The sequence below is a fragment of the Microcaecilia unicolor genome, chromosome 1, assembly GCF_901765095.1.
Source record: "Microcaecilia unicolor chromosome 1, aMicUni1.1, whole genome shotgun sequence".
In the NCBI taxonomy this organism is placed as follows: Eukaryota; Metazoa; Chordata; class Amphibia; order Gymnophiona; family Siphonopidae; genus Microcaecilia; species Microcaecilia unicolor.
Window position 1 is genome coordinate 89,387,272 of NC_044031.1, and position 14,714 is coordinate 89,401,985.

A 14,714-nucleotide genomic window follows, 5' to 3' on the forward strand; every position below is an offset into this window, starting at 1 on the left:
CTGGTGTCCAAATAGCAGATGAAATTTAATGTGAACAAATACAAGGTGATGCACATTGGAAAGAATAATCCGAATCACAGTTACCTGATGCTAGGGTCCAACTTGGGTGTCAGCACTCGAGAAAAAGATCTGGATGTTGTTGTAGAGAATATGTTAAAATCTTCTGCTCAGTGTGCGACGGTGTCCAAAAAAAGCAAACAGGATGCTAGGAATTATTCCTCTACACATTAATTGATTTGCTTGCTTTATTTTTTGTCTATTAGATTGTAAGCTCTTTGAGCAGGGACTGTCTTTCTTCTATGTTTGTGCAGCGCTGCGTACACTTTGTAGCGCTATAGAAATGCTAAATAGTAGTAGTAGTAGTAGTTGAATAAGTCTTAAAATATTATAATGCCTTTGTATCGCTCCATGGTGAGTCCACACCTTGAGTATTGCGTTCATTTCTGGTCGCCAAATTTGTAGTATGGAGTGTTGCCATGATTTGGGTTTTTGCCAGGAACTTGTGACCTGGCTTGGCCACTGTTTGGAAAACAGGATACTGGGCTAGATGGACCATTGGTCTGACCCAGTATGGCTACCCTTATGTTCTTATGTAAGAGACTGAGCCTGTGTTTGAGTGGTGTTGATTGGGTTAATAAAATTCTGAATGAACTGCTACTGACAAGCCAGTGCCAAAGGAGGGTAGCGAGGGCTTACTGTGTGAGTGAGTTGGTGCTATAAGTGGGCAGAGATATTCCAAAGCAATCTGGCTCCTTTAGTCTAGGGAACAAAGTGAAAGAACAGGAAGGTTAATAGGGAAGAAAAATAATTAATGTTTTGATGTTAGTTAAGAATCTCCCTAAGTAACCCCATACTTAGGGAATCAACTTGTGCACAAGAGTGAGGAAGGTAGGGTATTCTTCCTTTTCAGTTTGCAGTAAAGGCAGGTGGAAAGCTACAGAAGTGGAATGAATCAAGACAGCATCACAGACCTCCACGCTAGCAAGGCCAAAGTCCTTCTCATGACAGAACCAGATAAGTGGCAAATGCATCTGCACCTACACACCTAAGGAGGGCTGTGTACTATGTTGGGACTTGGATAGTGCTGGGAAGGAGATTTTCTTATATTTACCTAAGAGGGTCTGATGCATTCTGATTGGAAAAAAATAAACCTGTAAAACAAAAATAGTAACACAAAGGATCAGTACATTTACGGAAAATTGGGATTAACAGAAGAGTAAATGTAACAAGGGGTTAAGAAAGTAAGAAGTAAAGGAAAGAAAAAGAAAACAACTTTAGAATGTTTTTTTTTCGTTTATATACTTACCTGGAAGGTCCTGGGGGTTGCTGGACCAGTTCTGGGGTGCTAGGGGCTCTCGATGAGAGCGCTGCGAAGGCCAGAGGGGTTGTTATGGGCCTGTCAGTTTTGGGGTCCGTCGGGTCCGTTGTTGGGCCGATTTCGGGAGACAGCACCATTTTTATTGACTCCTGGGGACAATTGGGTATGTCCCCGGGAGTAAAAGAAAGACCTGAGGCGCTGCGATGGGGCCTGGGTCGTCCCGATGGCATCGCGCTTCTTTGGGGCCGTTTTTGGGCCAGTTTTGGAGTGAGGCATTACGGGAGTAGCGCCGGAGGAGGGAGAAGCCAAGAAGAGATGGCAACGCCGGATTTCCCTGCTCCCGGGGACGTTTGGACATGTCCCCGGGAGTGAAGTGGCAGCGTCGGCGAGGCCGACTTGGCCCGAGTTCTGAGGGCTGGGATCGGGGGACAGAGAGGAGAGAAAGCGGCAAGGAAGAGGGCTGCCGGCAAAAAGGACGCATGAGGACGTGCGCGAGTGTGCATGAGGCAGCGCGCCTCATGCACGAATCGGCGGGGCGCGTCTTCACGTGTAGGCCGAAGCCGGGGCCTAAATTTTGGGCCGGCTTCGGAGCTTTTTTTTGTTTTGGCTCCGTTTTCGCGTCAGGACGTCCGGGACCGGAACCGATGGCAGGCGTTTGGTAAGGAGAAAATCCTGGATCAGGTAAGGGGTCACTTGACCCAAAATGTTAATTGGTTGATTTTAAATTTGTGTAAATTGCGTTTTTTATTTTTAAAAATTCGGGGTTTTGAGTTTTTTAAATTTGGTTTTCAGTTTTGGGGTCGGGGAATTTTTGGGGATTTTTGAGGCGGGTTAGATTTTGAATTTGAATATTTTTAGTGGGGGTTTTTGGTAGGGTGCTGTTTAAAGGGGTTCTGAAAGAGTTAATTTTTTTTATTCGACGGGGTAGGTCTATAGGGGGGAGTTTAAATTTTTGGGATATTTTTTGAATTTTTTTTGGGATTTTTAAAAGGGGTTTTGGGGGGAAATAGTGAGGTATGGGTTAAAAAGGGTTAAATTTAAATTTTGAAATTACAGCTAGATAGGGAATGAAAGGGTTAGTGAATATGGGAATTTTGGGGTAGATTGGAAAATGTTTAATTGGGTTTTTATTTTAATTATTGATTTCCCATTATTTTCTATGGGAAATCAGTAATTAAAATGGGGATTTAGCACTGCTGGCCAAGATTCCGCCGGTCAGCAGTGAAGCTCGGAATGTTGAGGGAGATGACTGATTGGTTGGGAAGGGCTTGGAATGTCACTGAAAGCTCCGTATCCCTGGTTACGGAGTCATTGGCGGTTGGCAGAAGGAGTTGGGACAGCGAGGAGAGCAGATGTGTGTTGGTGGAGTGGATTTTGTGTGAGGTAGAGGAAAGATAATTAGATTAAATTGGATTTGGGAGGGTGGTGATTAGTAAAAAGGGAGTTCAGTGGAAGATTATATTAAGTAAAAGAGTGATTGTATTATCATTTAATAGTTTAGGGGAATTTTAGGAAAGTTAGGATTTAAGTTAGAATTGGAAATATAATTGTTGGGGTGGAGATTATTGGGAATTAATTGAATGTGTGATTTAAAGTGTTGGAATTTATATTTTGAATGTTTTGAATGATATGATATAGGTTATGTGTTATCTGATAAGTTTATAAATTAAGAAGTGATTGACTGCATTGAGGTGTGATTGGAAAAAGAATCTATGTTCCTGAAATCTTGCGTCACTCCTTCAGTAGTATAGGACATAAAGAAAAACATAGCATAGGGGATCTAGCATAGGAAAATTTAATTATTTTGATTTTAAAGCTAGTTGGCCCAGTCTTTCTAAATAAAGAGATCCCTTTAGTAAGGAAAAGAAATCCTAAAATATATGTAAGGAGGTAGGGTTTTTCCCCTTTTTAAGTTATTTAAGATAGGTTTAGGAGGAAGATACAGAGGACGCTGCATCATCTAAGGAAAAAAAACAACGGGCCCCCACGCAAGAAAGACCTTTGGTGTGAAGCAAGAAGTGAGACTGAGCGACGCACTGAAAGGAAAGTGACTTTCAAAAAGGAAAGAAAGAGGGTAGAGAAAAAAAGGGATACTTACCTGGATCTGACGGGAGGGTGAAGGGTGATTCTGAAAAACAAAAGGAAGTCAACACAAAGTATCAATTCTTTAAAGCTTGGTGAATTTGAGAAAACATTATTTCACATTTTTTTAGAAAGTAATAGTTGTTCTGAAAATACTTATCTGATATCTTGTAGCTGGGAGGTGAAAGGTTAACCTGTTGACAACAAAAGCACAAGTTAAAATAAACCTGACATTGATGTAGCATAATAGTTGAATATTGTAGCATAAATAAGAGGTCTTAATTTAGGGTTTGAAAGAGTTATATTTCATTGTTTTATTTAACTTTTAACTTGAATAAAACCAATTTATTGTAAACACCGAGGCTTGCTTCTTTCAAATCTGACCGAGCCTAACAAATTAGTTTTTTTCCTCCCATCTCTAGCATAGACTTGGGACGAGGATAGTGAACTGTGTCCTGTCCCTTTGCTCCAGGGTGGGTGACATTCTCCTGGCTCAACTACAGGAACAAGGGGAACTCTGTCACCTGAAAGCTAAAGATCAAGCTTCCCGGAGCAGGGGGTCCGGATTACATAAAAAACTTAAGTAAAAGAAAAGTCAATTTAAACAGGGAATACTTATATGATTAATGTTCCTGGTTGTACCCGGGTTGGCCTGCAAAATTGTTTGGAAGAATTCTGATATGCACATACTAGAGAAGAAAAATTAGATGAAATAGTTAAACAAAAGTTAAATGCATTAACATTGTTGTGCAGTTTTTAAATTAAGCACTTTGTACTTAAGCGTGCAGTACAACACCTTGTACTTTGCATGATTTTAGTGCAGCTGTGAGTTCTTAACCTGAATTTTAAAAGTAATATTTTAAATGATATATTTATATTTAAATAATATATTTATGTTTTTAAACTACCTTTTAACATCCGAAGAAAAGTTATTTTATTTATTTAAAATACCTTGTGCAATAAAACTCTTTGAAATAATTGGTAAGCTGACTTAAAGTTTACTGTCTACTGATCTGAAACTACAAAAGGTTCAGGAACTGTTCAACACACTGAACACCTCAACAATCATTTACTTTTCTTTCTGGCATCCCTTAAGTGGTTATTTTATAGGGAAACACAACACGGTGGCAAGAATTAAGTTTAAGTTGTAGTAACATTCTTCAAACACTGGTGGGGGGGAGGGGACATTACATTAAGAAATATCTGACCAATGGGCTGCAAAAGGAGTCAGAAGCAGTAGCAAAGGAGACACCAAGGAGGTTTAATGACAGGAGATGGTATGAACCTATCTGACCCATTACCTGGGCTGAAGGCAGCGGGCAGAGCTTGCCACCATATTGGTCAGAACAAAACAGTAGTAATCACTATTGAAAACAATAGCAAAATTGTGATTCTATTGTTTATTAAGGGGCTTATTTTCAAAGCAGATGACGTTTAATATGAGCAAGTGCAAGGTGATGCATGTGGGATAAAGAACCCAAATTATAGCTACGTCATGCAAGGTTCCACGTTAGGAGTTATGGACCAAGAAAGGGATCTGGGTGTCATCGTCAATAATACACTGAAACCTTCTGCTCAGTGTGCTGCTGCGGCTAGGAAAGCAAATTGAATGTTCGGTATTATTAGGAAAGGTATGGAAAACAGGTGTGAGGATGTTATAATGCTGTTGTATCGCTCCATGGTGCGACCACACCTTGAGTATTGTGTTCAATTCTGGTCGCCACATCTCAAGAAAGATATAGTAAAATTGGAAAAGGTGCAGCACAGGGCGACTAAAATGATAGCGGGGATGGGACGACTTCCCTATGAAGAAAGACTAAGGAGGCTAGGGCTTTTCAGCTTGGAGAAGAGACGGCTGAGGGGAGACATGATAGAGGTATATAAAATAATGAGTGGAGTGGAACAGGTGGATGTCAAACGTCTGTTCACGCTTTCCAAAAATACTAGGACTAGGGGGCATGCGATGAAACTACAGTGTAGTAAATTTAAAACAAATCGGAGAAAATGTTTCTTCACCCAACGCATAATTAAACTCTGGAATTCATTGCCGGAGAATGTGGTGAAGGCGGTTAGCTTGGCAGAATTTAAAAAGGGGTTAGATGGTTTCCTAAAGGACAAGTCCATAAACCACTACTAAATGGACTTGGGAAAAAATCCACAATTGCTGGAATAACATATCCTATATCATAAAACGCACCTCCAACATTCTGAAGCTGACTGCATGGCTGAGGCATTCCTACTCTCTGTATCCATCTCCTGAATTGACATCACATACTTCCGGGTTCGTCACAAGCAGAAGTGACCAACCACACGAGGTTTCTCGGCTTCAGAATGTTGGAGGTGCATTCTATTAAATAGGATTGGTCAGTTCCTTGAAGCACAGCCAGAGCTCAGCGTCCTGCACAGTAACACTCAGACATTAGAGAGGGGGGGGGGGGGGGGCTGACACCAGAGAGAGGGAGGGAGGGGGGCCTGACCCAGAGGGGCGGAGGTATCTCTGTCACACACACATTCCCTCTCTCACACACACTCTCTCTCTCTCACAGTCAATGTCTTTCTTTCTCTCTCACACTCTCATGCACTGTCTCTCACACACTCTATGTCTCACACTGTATCACATTCACTCTCTATGTGTCACAAAGTCACTCACACACTCTCTTGGTCTCATACAATCAGTCTCAGAGAGTCTGTGTCTCACACACACTCTCTCTCTCTCGCACACAATGTATCTGTGTGAAACACACTCTCTTCTCTCTCACACACTGTGTCTCATATACGCACTTGCACACATTCTCATTCTCACACACACACTCTCTCTCTCACAGACACACTCGCACCCAGACTCATAGTAACATAGTAGATGATGGCAGAAAAAGACCTGCATGGTCCATCCAGTCTACCCAATAAGATAAACTCATATGTGTTACTTTTTGCGTATACCTTACCTTGATTTGTACCTGTCCTTTTCAGGGCACAGACCATGTAAGTCTGCCCAGCACTATCCCCGCCTCCCAACCACCAGCCCCGCTTCCCACCACCGGTTCTGGCACAGACCGTATAAGTCTGCCCAGCGCTATCCCGCCTCCCAACCACCAGTCCCGCCTCCCACCACCGGCTTTGGCACAGACCGTATAAGTCTGCCCAGCACTATCCCCGCCTCCCGCCACTGGCTCTGCCACCCAATCTTGGCTAAGCTCCTTAGGATCCATTCCTTCTGAACAAGATTCCTTTATGTTTATCCCACGCGTGCTTGAATTCTGTTACTGTTTTCAGAAAACGCAGAAAAAATGACTTCCTTGAACCAACGGGCTATAGTGGCCTTAGATGCCGGGCCTCCACGCCGAGGACCTGACAATAAGGCAAAGGCGATCAGAAGTCCTGAAGTCATTTCTGTAGATACTGCAACAGAGCCCTGCAGACATCCAGAAGATGTAACTGCTCAAAGGAGTCCGGGAACTCTTCCCTAGAAAAGGAAGGAAGAAAAATGGGCTGGTTCAGGTGAAACGCTGAAACCACCTTAGGCAGGAAGGAAGGCACTGTACGTACCATTACTCCGGACTCCGAGAATTGCAGAAAAGAGTCCCGACAGGACAGCGCCTGCAGCTCAGACACACATCTAGCCGATGTCATGGCCACCAAAAAGACTGTCTTGAGAGTCACATCCTTCTCTGAAGCTTGCCTAAGCAGCTCTAAGGGCGAACACTGAAGAGCCTTCAACACCAGCCCCAGGTTCCAGGCCAGACAGGGCAACTGGATGGGAGGACGGAGCCTAAGCACCCCTCTGAGAAATCGGGCAATGTCCAGATGAGCAGCAAAGTACAAGCCAGCGACTTTCCCTCGATAGCATGATAATGCTGCCACTTGCACCCGCAGGGAATTGTAAGCCAGGCCTTTTTGTAAGCCCTCCTGCAAAAAGTCCAGCACCGTCGAGACTGTAGCCCACGTGGGTGTGATCGCCTTTGAAACACACCATGCCTCAAATTTGCGCCAGATCCGAGCATAAGCTGCAGAAGTGGACCACTTGCAGGCCTGCAAGAGAGTGGAGATGACCTTGTTAGAGTAGCCCTTGTCTCTCAATTGCACCCTCTCAAGAGTCAGGCCGTAAGACCAAATTGGCAGGGATCCTCCATAGACACCGGACCCTGAACCAACAGATTCGGCACCAGGGGCAAATGCACCGGAGCGTCCACCAACATCCAGCGGAGATCCGCATATCACGGACACCTTGGCCAATCTGGAGTGATGAGAATCACCAGACCTCGGTGCTGTCGAATCTGCATGCGATGAAGCCACAATGTAGCAAATTCAAAACGAATCGGAGAAAATCCTTCCTCACTCAATGCGTAACCAAACTCCGGAACTCGCTGCCAGAGAACGCGGCAAAGGCGGCCAGCCCAGCAGAGTTCAAAAAAGGCCCAGACGGCCTCCCAAAGGAAAAGCCCATAGACCACCATCAAATGGACCCGGCGAAAATCCACTATTTCTGGGATAAGCAGTATAAAATGTCCTCTACATTCCCGGGATCCCGCAGGGCATCCACGACTGGCCACCGCCGGAAACAGGACGCCGGGCCCGACGGACCCCCGGTCCCCCCCAGTACGGCAACACTTATGTACCCATGTACATCCTAGTCACCTGGAAGTACTGAAATCTAACACAGCAGGATAATGTTATTGGTTTCTGCCTACAGCCCAATGTCTTAACTTCCAGTCTGCTTTGTTTAGTAGTGCTGTTTAACGCCATGGTCTTCTGGGAGAGTTGCCAAAAAATATGTTCGTAATAAGTCTATTTGATCATGTTCATCTTAAAAGCTATATCTTCCACACCCTTCTGTGGAGCTCCCCTCTCTCTCCAGCTTTTTATATACAACTGGATTTTGTCTTTATTTTCTCTCTCTCAATATATATCTATTTCTTTCTTTTTTTTTTAAATGTCCTCTGAACCACGACCCTGCAAATAAGTTTCCAATTATACATCTCCAGTCAGGTGAGAGAAGTCTTGAATAAGAAAAATGTGAGGTGGAGAGCTTGTGGGGCTGAAACTAGAAGTCCCTGGTTCATTTTTCATGTCTTTCTTCCAACCCCTTCTCCTCTGAAGCCACTGCATGAATTTGTGTGTCATCTAGATGGGTGCAAGGGAGTCTGCCTCTCTGGCTGCTAGTGTCTTATCTAGTAAACTTCAGACCCCCCCCCCCCCTCCAACCTGAAAAGAAAAAAAAAGTCCTTCCCAAATATTGACATGCACTGTGCCAGCTGCAGGAAACTGAGGGCAGGAAACACTGCTGTAAATGATTCTATTACCTGTTGCTTATCAGCCAGGACCTTCTCTGAAAGCTCTTCCACCTCCTGCAGGAACTGCAACACAATCTCTGGGTCCTGAGGCATGTTGCGAAGAGGATGACCCTAGTCAGTTGCTAAACAGTCTTATATGCTATCTCTGCACAACTGCTGCTCTGTTAAAAGTAAAATATCTCAATGGACTGCAGCCACCAGTTTTTCTTCCAAAAAGAAGCCTTCCAGCTACTCACTCTCTCTCTCTCTCTCTCTCTCTCTCACACACACACACACACACTCACACATTCACTCTCTCTCTCACACACAGTAACTCTCCCATACACTCTCTCAAACATACACACTCAGAGGAAAACCTTGCTAGCACCCATTTCATTTGTGTCAGAAACGGGCCTTTTTTACTAGTATAGAATGTTTGTACGTTTGGGAAGCTTGCCGGGTGCCCTTGGTCTGGATTGGCCGCTGTCGTGGACAGGATGCTGGGCTCGATGGACCCTTGGTCTTTTCCCAGTGTGGCATTACTTATGTACTTATAAGCACTTAGACTTACAAATTTCGATAAGTCTAAGTGCTTTGAAAATATGCTTATCTCCTAGGTTTTGCATTCTTTCTGTAGGAGGGGATCGGGGGGGGGGGGGGGGGGCTGAAAGGGGAGATAGGGAGTTTTTGAGGGTTCTGTGAGGAAATGCACAAGATCACAAACCCAATGGGAGAGGTAAGCTCAGACTCTGGCCCCAATGGAGTGCGGATATGTGTGCACTAATGCAGCCTCTAGTGTTGACTCCCTCCTGAAATGCTCAATATGCTACTGTGACATAGACCCTTCCTTATACGCAAAAGCAGGCTAAAATGGAGCAAATGGGACAGTGCCTTACTGCCCTATCTGATGCCAAGAAGAAGCCTGCATCTGAAGTGGTTGCGCAGTATATAGGTGAAATGATTTGTTAGCCCCACATTACAAATAAGTCAATATTCAGTCAGCGGCAGTGAGTGTTTTGCTCACCATATTCAAAGACAAGTTCTGTCTGTGCTTTGGCGTTGAATATCTGGTTATTTTTTGAGCCAGCTAACATATAGCTGCTTAAGTTCATATTCAGCACTTAAGTGGCCATGGGTTAGCGCACAAAGATGGGACAGATATTTATGCAATCCCACATACTCATTAAACCTGGCCACTTAAGGGATAATATCAGCACTTAAGTGGCCAAGTGCTGAGTCCACTCCCCAGAACACTCCTAGCATAGCTGGCTTTGAGTTAGGCACTAACTGTGAATTTCAGTGGCACTTAGCCAGTTAAGTGCTGTTGATAATTAGTGGTTAACCCTGACCAAGTGATTTAAACAGTGAGCAGTCAGCTAAATTGCTTTGAATATCATCTGGAAAGTACCCAGCAGGAGAACATTTAGTAGGCAGGTGATCCCCATTCTGTTTACTGGGTGCGCACTGGTAGCACACAGGGCACCTGGGCACAGGTGACTGCAGGCAAGCTACTGGGCACCAGCAGTAGTAGGTAGGCACTGGCAGCAGCCAACAGGAAGGGCACAGGGACAGTGACAAAGTTTCACAAAACTTCTGCTGTAAATGCATACTAGTCCTGCATAAACAGTGCTTGTGCAATGGACAGTGCACATTCCTGAAAAATAGTGTGTACTCTTAATAACATTGGCCCTGCAATGAACAGAAAGTCTAGTGACAGAACACTAAATAAACAATGCTGCAAATATCATGGAAAATGAAATGAAAATGTTGGAGCTGTCACTGAAAATGATGGCATAATTTTAAAGGGATAACTTAGCTATATAAGTTAGACTATATCTGTGGTCACACTTATACAAATATCTCTCAGAGATCAGCTGAATATCCCTGTTTTCCAGGTAACTTCAGACCTTGTCCGACAAAATCATACCTGTTCATATCCCAGATTAAACACCCAACTTTTGGCCATACGGCAACTTATTTGGACAAATTTTATTCGCTGCTCATGTCTGAAAATTCAAATAAAAACACCCAGCTGACATATCTGGAGAGAGAAAGCTGATTGATGCTAATTGTATCTTGCCAGCTCTGTTAGGAGCCAGTAGCCAGGTAATGCAGATTTATCAGCATTCATCTTGACAGACAAGCTGTGAGGGTGGCAGATATGATAGACCAGGCACCTAAACACAAATATGGAATATGAAAGCCTGAATCATTCTGAATGAATTTAATTGCCTTCTCTGTTAAGTCTTCTGGCCTATGTCAAAAGCTTCTGCTATAGGAGACATAATTCTTGCAATAGACATTCAAGAGCAAATACAGTACTTTTAGTGAGACTAAGAAAAAGGACAGAAGACACCACGGGCCCTATTTACTAAGCAGTGCTAAGGGCACGTTAGCGTTTTTAGCACACACTAATGATTAGGACACACTAAACACTAAATGCTAAGTCACCTATAGGAACATATGGGCAACTCTAGTGTTTAGCATGTGCTAATTTTAACGCGCACTAAAAATGCTAGTGCTGCTTAGTAAACAGAGCCCTATGACTTGATGCATATGGTTTAGAAAGAAAGTAAAAGCAAAAAAACAGCACAAAGGGCCTTTAAGAACAAAAGGGACACAAAACTTATATTGAAAAACCTTTTAATGATCAAATGTGATTGGAGGAAGACCCGACACGGCCCGTGTTTCGGTGGGTGCTACTGCACCTGCGTCAGGGGTCACACCAACGACAGGGAGGCTTATACAGGCAAATTCAGAACATCTGTTGAATTTCAAAGTTGTCTATAAATGTATTCCTCCATATATCATGAAATATTGAGCGCACACACCTTTTTTCTTTTTGTCATTTTGACATTCACTCTTAAGGTGTGTGCGCTCAATATTTCATGATATATGGAGGAATACATTTATAGACAACTTTGAAATTCAACAGATGTTCTGAATTTGCCTGTATAAGCCTCCCTGTCGTTGGTGTGACCCCTGACGCAGGTGCAGTAGCACCCACCGAAACACGGGCCGTGTCGGGTCTTCCTCCAATCACATTTGATCATTAAAAGGTTTTTCAATATAAGTTTTGTGTCCCTTTCTTTCTTAAAGGCCCTTTGTGCTGTTTTTTTGCTTGGACTTTGTTTTGTGCTTAGTTCCCTCTCTTTGTTACACTTTAGAAAGAAAGTAAAACATTTTAAAAAATATTCTTCTGTGAGACAACCCAGACTTACTTCTGCTCATGTAAGATGTGAAGGAACAGTATTTTTTAAGCCTGTAAAATGTATTGGATATTTTCCTGTCTTAAATATGTCTGAAGTATATCTCTTCTGTTTGGTCATCAGATGGTGCATGTTTATGCTTAAAGCTTTTACAAAGGACTGACTTTTCTTTCATTTAGTTGGCACACAAATTATAGGAAGTGCCTGTAGTGATGTAACCAGTTTTTATTCTGGGCTCTGATTGGCCTGGGGTTTGAAATTACCCAGCAGATGCTGGCTGTTGCTTCAGTTTCAGCTCAGGAGGAAATAGAGACAGATCTCTTTGCTGAGGATCTGTGAACAGTTACAAATCCTGACCTTCCCAGGTACTCTTTAGTCAGTATATAGATGTTTAGTTAGTGTTATAATTGATCCATTTTTCAGTTACCTGTTATTGTTTGCCAATTGCACATTTTTTGTTCATTGTTCCAGTGTGAGAATAAACACATTTGTTTGTTCGTTTTGCCTGTCTGAGCTGATAAAGAATCCTGATGTTTTTTGTGTTGGATTTGTGAGTGCTTTCTGTGAACTATGGGGCCACAGGGAGTGTGGCTCCAGTAACCTATAAAACATTTGGGATAATTAGAGAGCGGGAGATGCGCCCAAAGGCGATTGTGACCCAGTTGGTGGGAGCAGGGTACTAGTGTAGAGGACAAGTTGCAGGTGCAGGTGGACCTGAGCTGTGCTGGGGATAGACCCTCTAGGTGGCCGCAGGGTAACCTCAGGCAGGTGGCTAGGTATTTTGTGACATAAGGAATTTAAATATTTGGGGTGGAGACTCCCTAGAAAGGAATACAGTCCATGAAAAGTTGTGGGTAAATAACACTGTGGAGATCAGTTCAGGAATACTGTAGAGTGAAAGTTGCTAATTGAGTATCAATGGTAAATCTGTCTCCTACATGCTTTGAATATATCCTTCTCAAAGTGTTTGTGACTCAGGTAATATTCATGATCTAGCCATGTTTTTCCCTCCATTTGAAGCATTAACTGTTAACAAAAAGCATCAAAAACAGTTAACAAGTTGTATCAAAAGCACTTGTTAACTCCAATGTTAAACACCCAATGTAGAATTTCAAATTAGGGATTAAGAAAGGAGCAGGGAGTGCATCATGCAATTAAAGCAAGGGGCAGACATTGAAGAGCAGTTATCTTCATTTCCTGTGCTGTTAATATGCAATAGCAAACATTATACCCTGTTAGCGGCATGGTTTTCTTCCTCCTAATTTCATTAATGCTGCCAACAAATCTATATAAGTGCCATTAACTCAAAGGCTAGCCACCGGAGAGTCATAAATAAGAGAAAGCCACTGCAAAAAATGTCCAGAAAAGCCAAAACGCCATAACATAGCCACCATAAATGGCCATGAGACCTGGCCAAAAGCCTTCTCTACATCAACCCCTACCACCAAGGCCAGAAAATGTTCTCGATGCACTATCCAGATAAGATCCAACAACCTTTTAATATTATCTTTGGGTTGCCAGCCCCTTATAAACCCCAATTGATCACCAAGTATTACATTGGGAAGATAACATTGTAACAGCTGTGCCAATATCCAAGCAAGAAGCTTGTAGTCATCCCCCAGAAGAAAGAAAGGACAATATGAACTACAACTGAGTGGATCATTACCAGGCTTAAGGAACAAAGACACCCCAGCTTGCCACAAAGAATTATAATAACCAGTCAGCAGCCCTGCCAATAGAGGAGCAAACTTCTTATAAAACAAATTTGAAAAACTGTTCAAACCAGGGGCTTTCCCCAATGGAAGTTGATCAACTAAAGTGTTGTTATGTCCCCTACCCCAACGCAAGCGGCATCCTCAGGCTGCGCAGGGTCCTGTCGACACACACACTTGACTGGCTCAGCCCTGAGCCATGTGTATGTAGTTCTTCTCTGGCTGCAGGCTCCTTGATTGCCTTGCTCTCATGCACCTGGATCTGCTCTCTCTGCCTGGCTTCCAGGTTCCTTAATTGCATTGCTACCATGCACTGTGTTTGTTCTCTCTCTCTCTGCCTACCTGACCTAGGGAAGCTCTCCTCTCCAGCTGGTTCCTGTCGATGTCAGAAGCCTGCACTATTTCTGGAACGCTTTCCCTCTGCCTCATTGCTTCGGCTTCTATTTGGGGTAAGCGTTTCTTTACTCTGTGCTTTTGCTTGCCTTGCTTTCCTGATTTTTGACTCTGCTTGTACCTGGATTACTCTCTTGCTTGCTGCCTGCCTGATAGAACCTGCCTGTACCTGGACTACTCTTTTGCTTGCTGCCTGCCTGATAGAACCTGCCTGGACCTGGATTACTCTCTTGCTTGCTGCCTGCCTGATATAACCTGCCTGTACCTGGATTACTCTCTTGCTTGCTGCCTGCCTGATAGAACCTGCCTGCACCTGGATTACTCTCTTGTCTACTGCCTGCCTGTAAGTCCCTGCCTGTTCCTGGACTATACTCTGGCCTGTTCGTGGCCTGCTTCCGGATCTTTCCTTTCTGCTCTCCTTCGGCTGGTTCCTCAGCACCCCTCGTCTCATCTTTCTGTGCAAGTCCTGCCAGCCGCCTGCACCTCAGAGCTCAACCTCCAGGGAACAGCGGTCACCGCAGGTGAACCTCAGGGTTGCTTAGTCGCCAAGCAGAATCTGGGTCCGTGTCATTCGCATTCCGGCACCACACTACTTGGCACAAGAACTCACAACTCTGACAAGCGTACACTTTTTCCACCGATACAGGGGCTGAAAGTTGAGCACATGCACTGTCAGATAATTTAGGGAGGGTTACCTCATCCAGGTAGGCCTCTGCCTCCTAGTCTGCCA

The 14,714-nt window shown here is 43.8% G+C and overlaps 1 long non-coding RNA gene across 1 annotated transcript; it reads right to left on the minus strand.

The window, feature by feature from the left end:
* Positions 1-481: 481 nt before the first annotated feature.
* Positions 482-8,029, minus strand: LOC115460068. The gene is made up of 3 exons (XR_003940367.1): positions 7,944-8,029; positions 7,015-7,016; positions 482-511 (listed from the first exon to the last, which is right to left on the minus strand). It is a non-coding gene; the product is annotated as an uncharacterized LOC115460068 (long non-coding RNA).
* Positions 8,030-14,714: the final 6,685 nt, after the last annotated feature.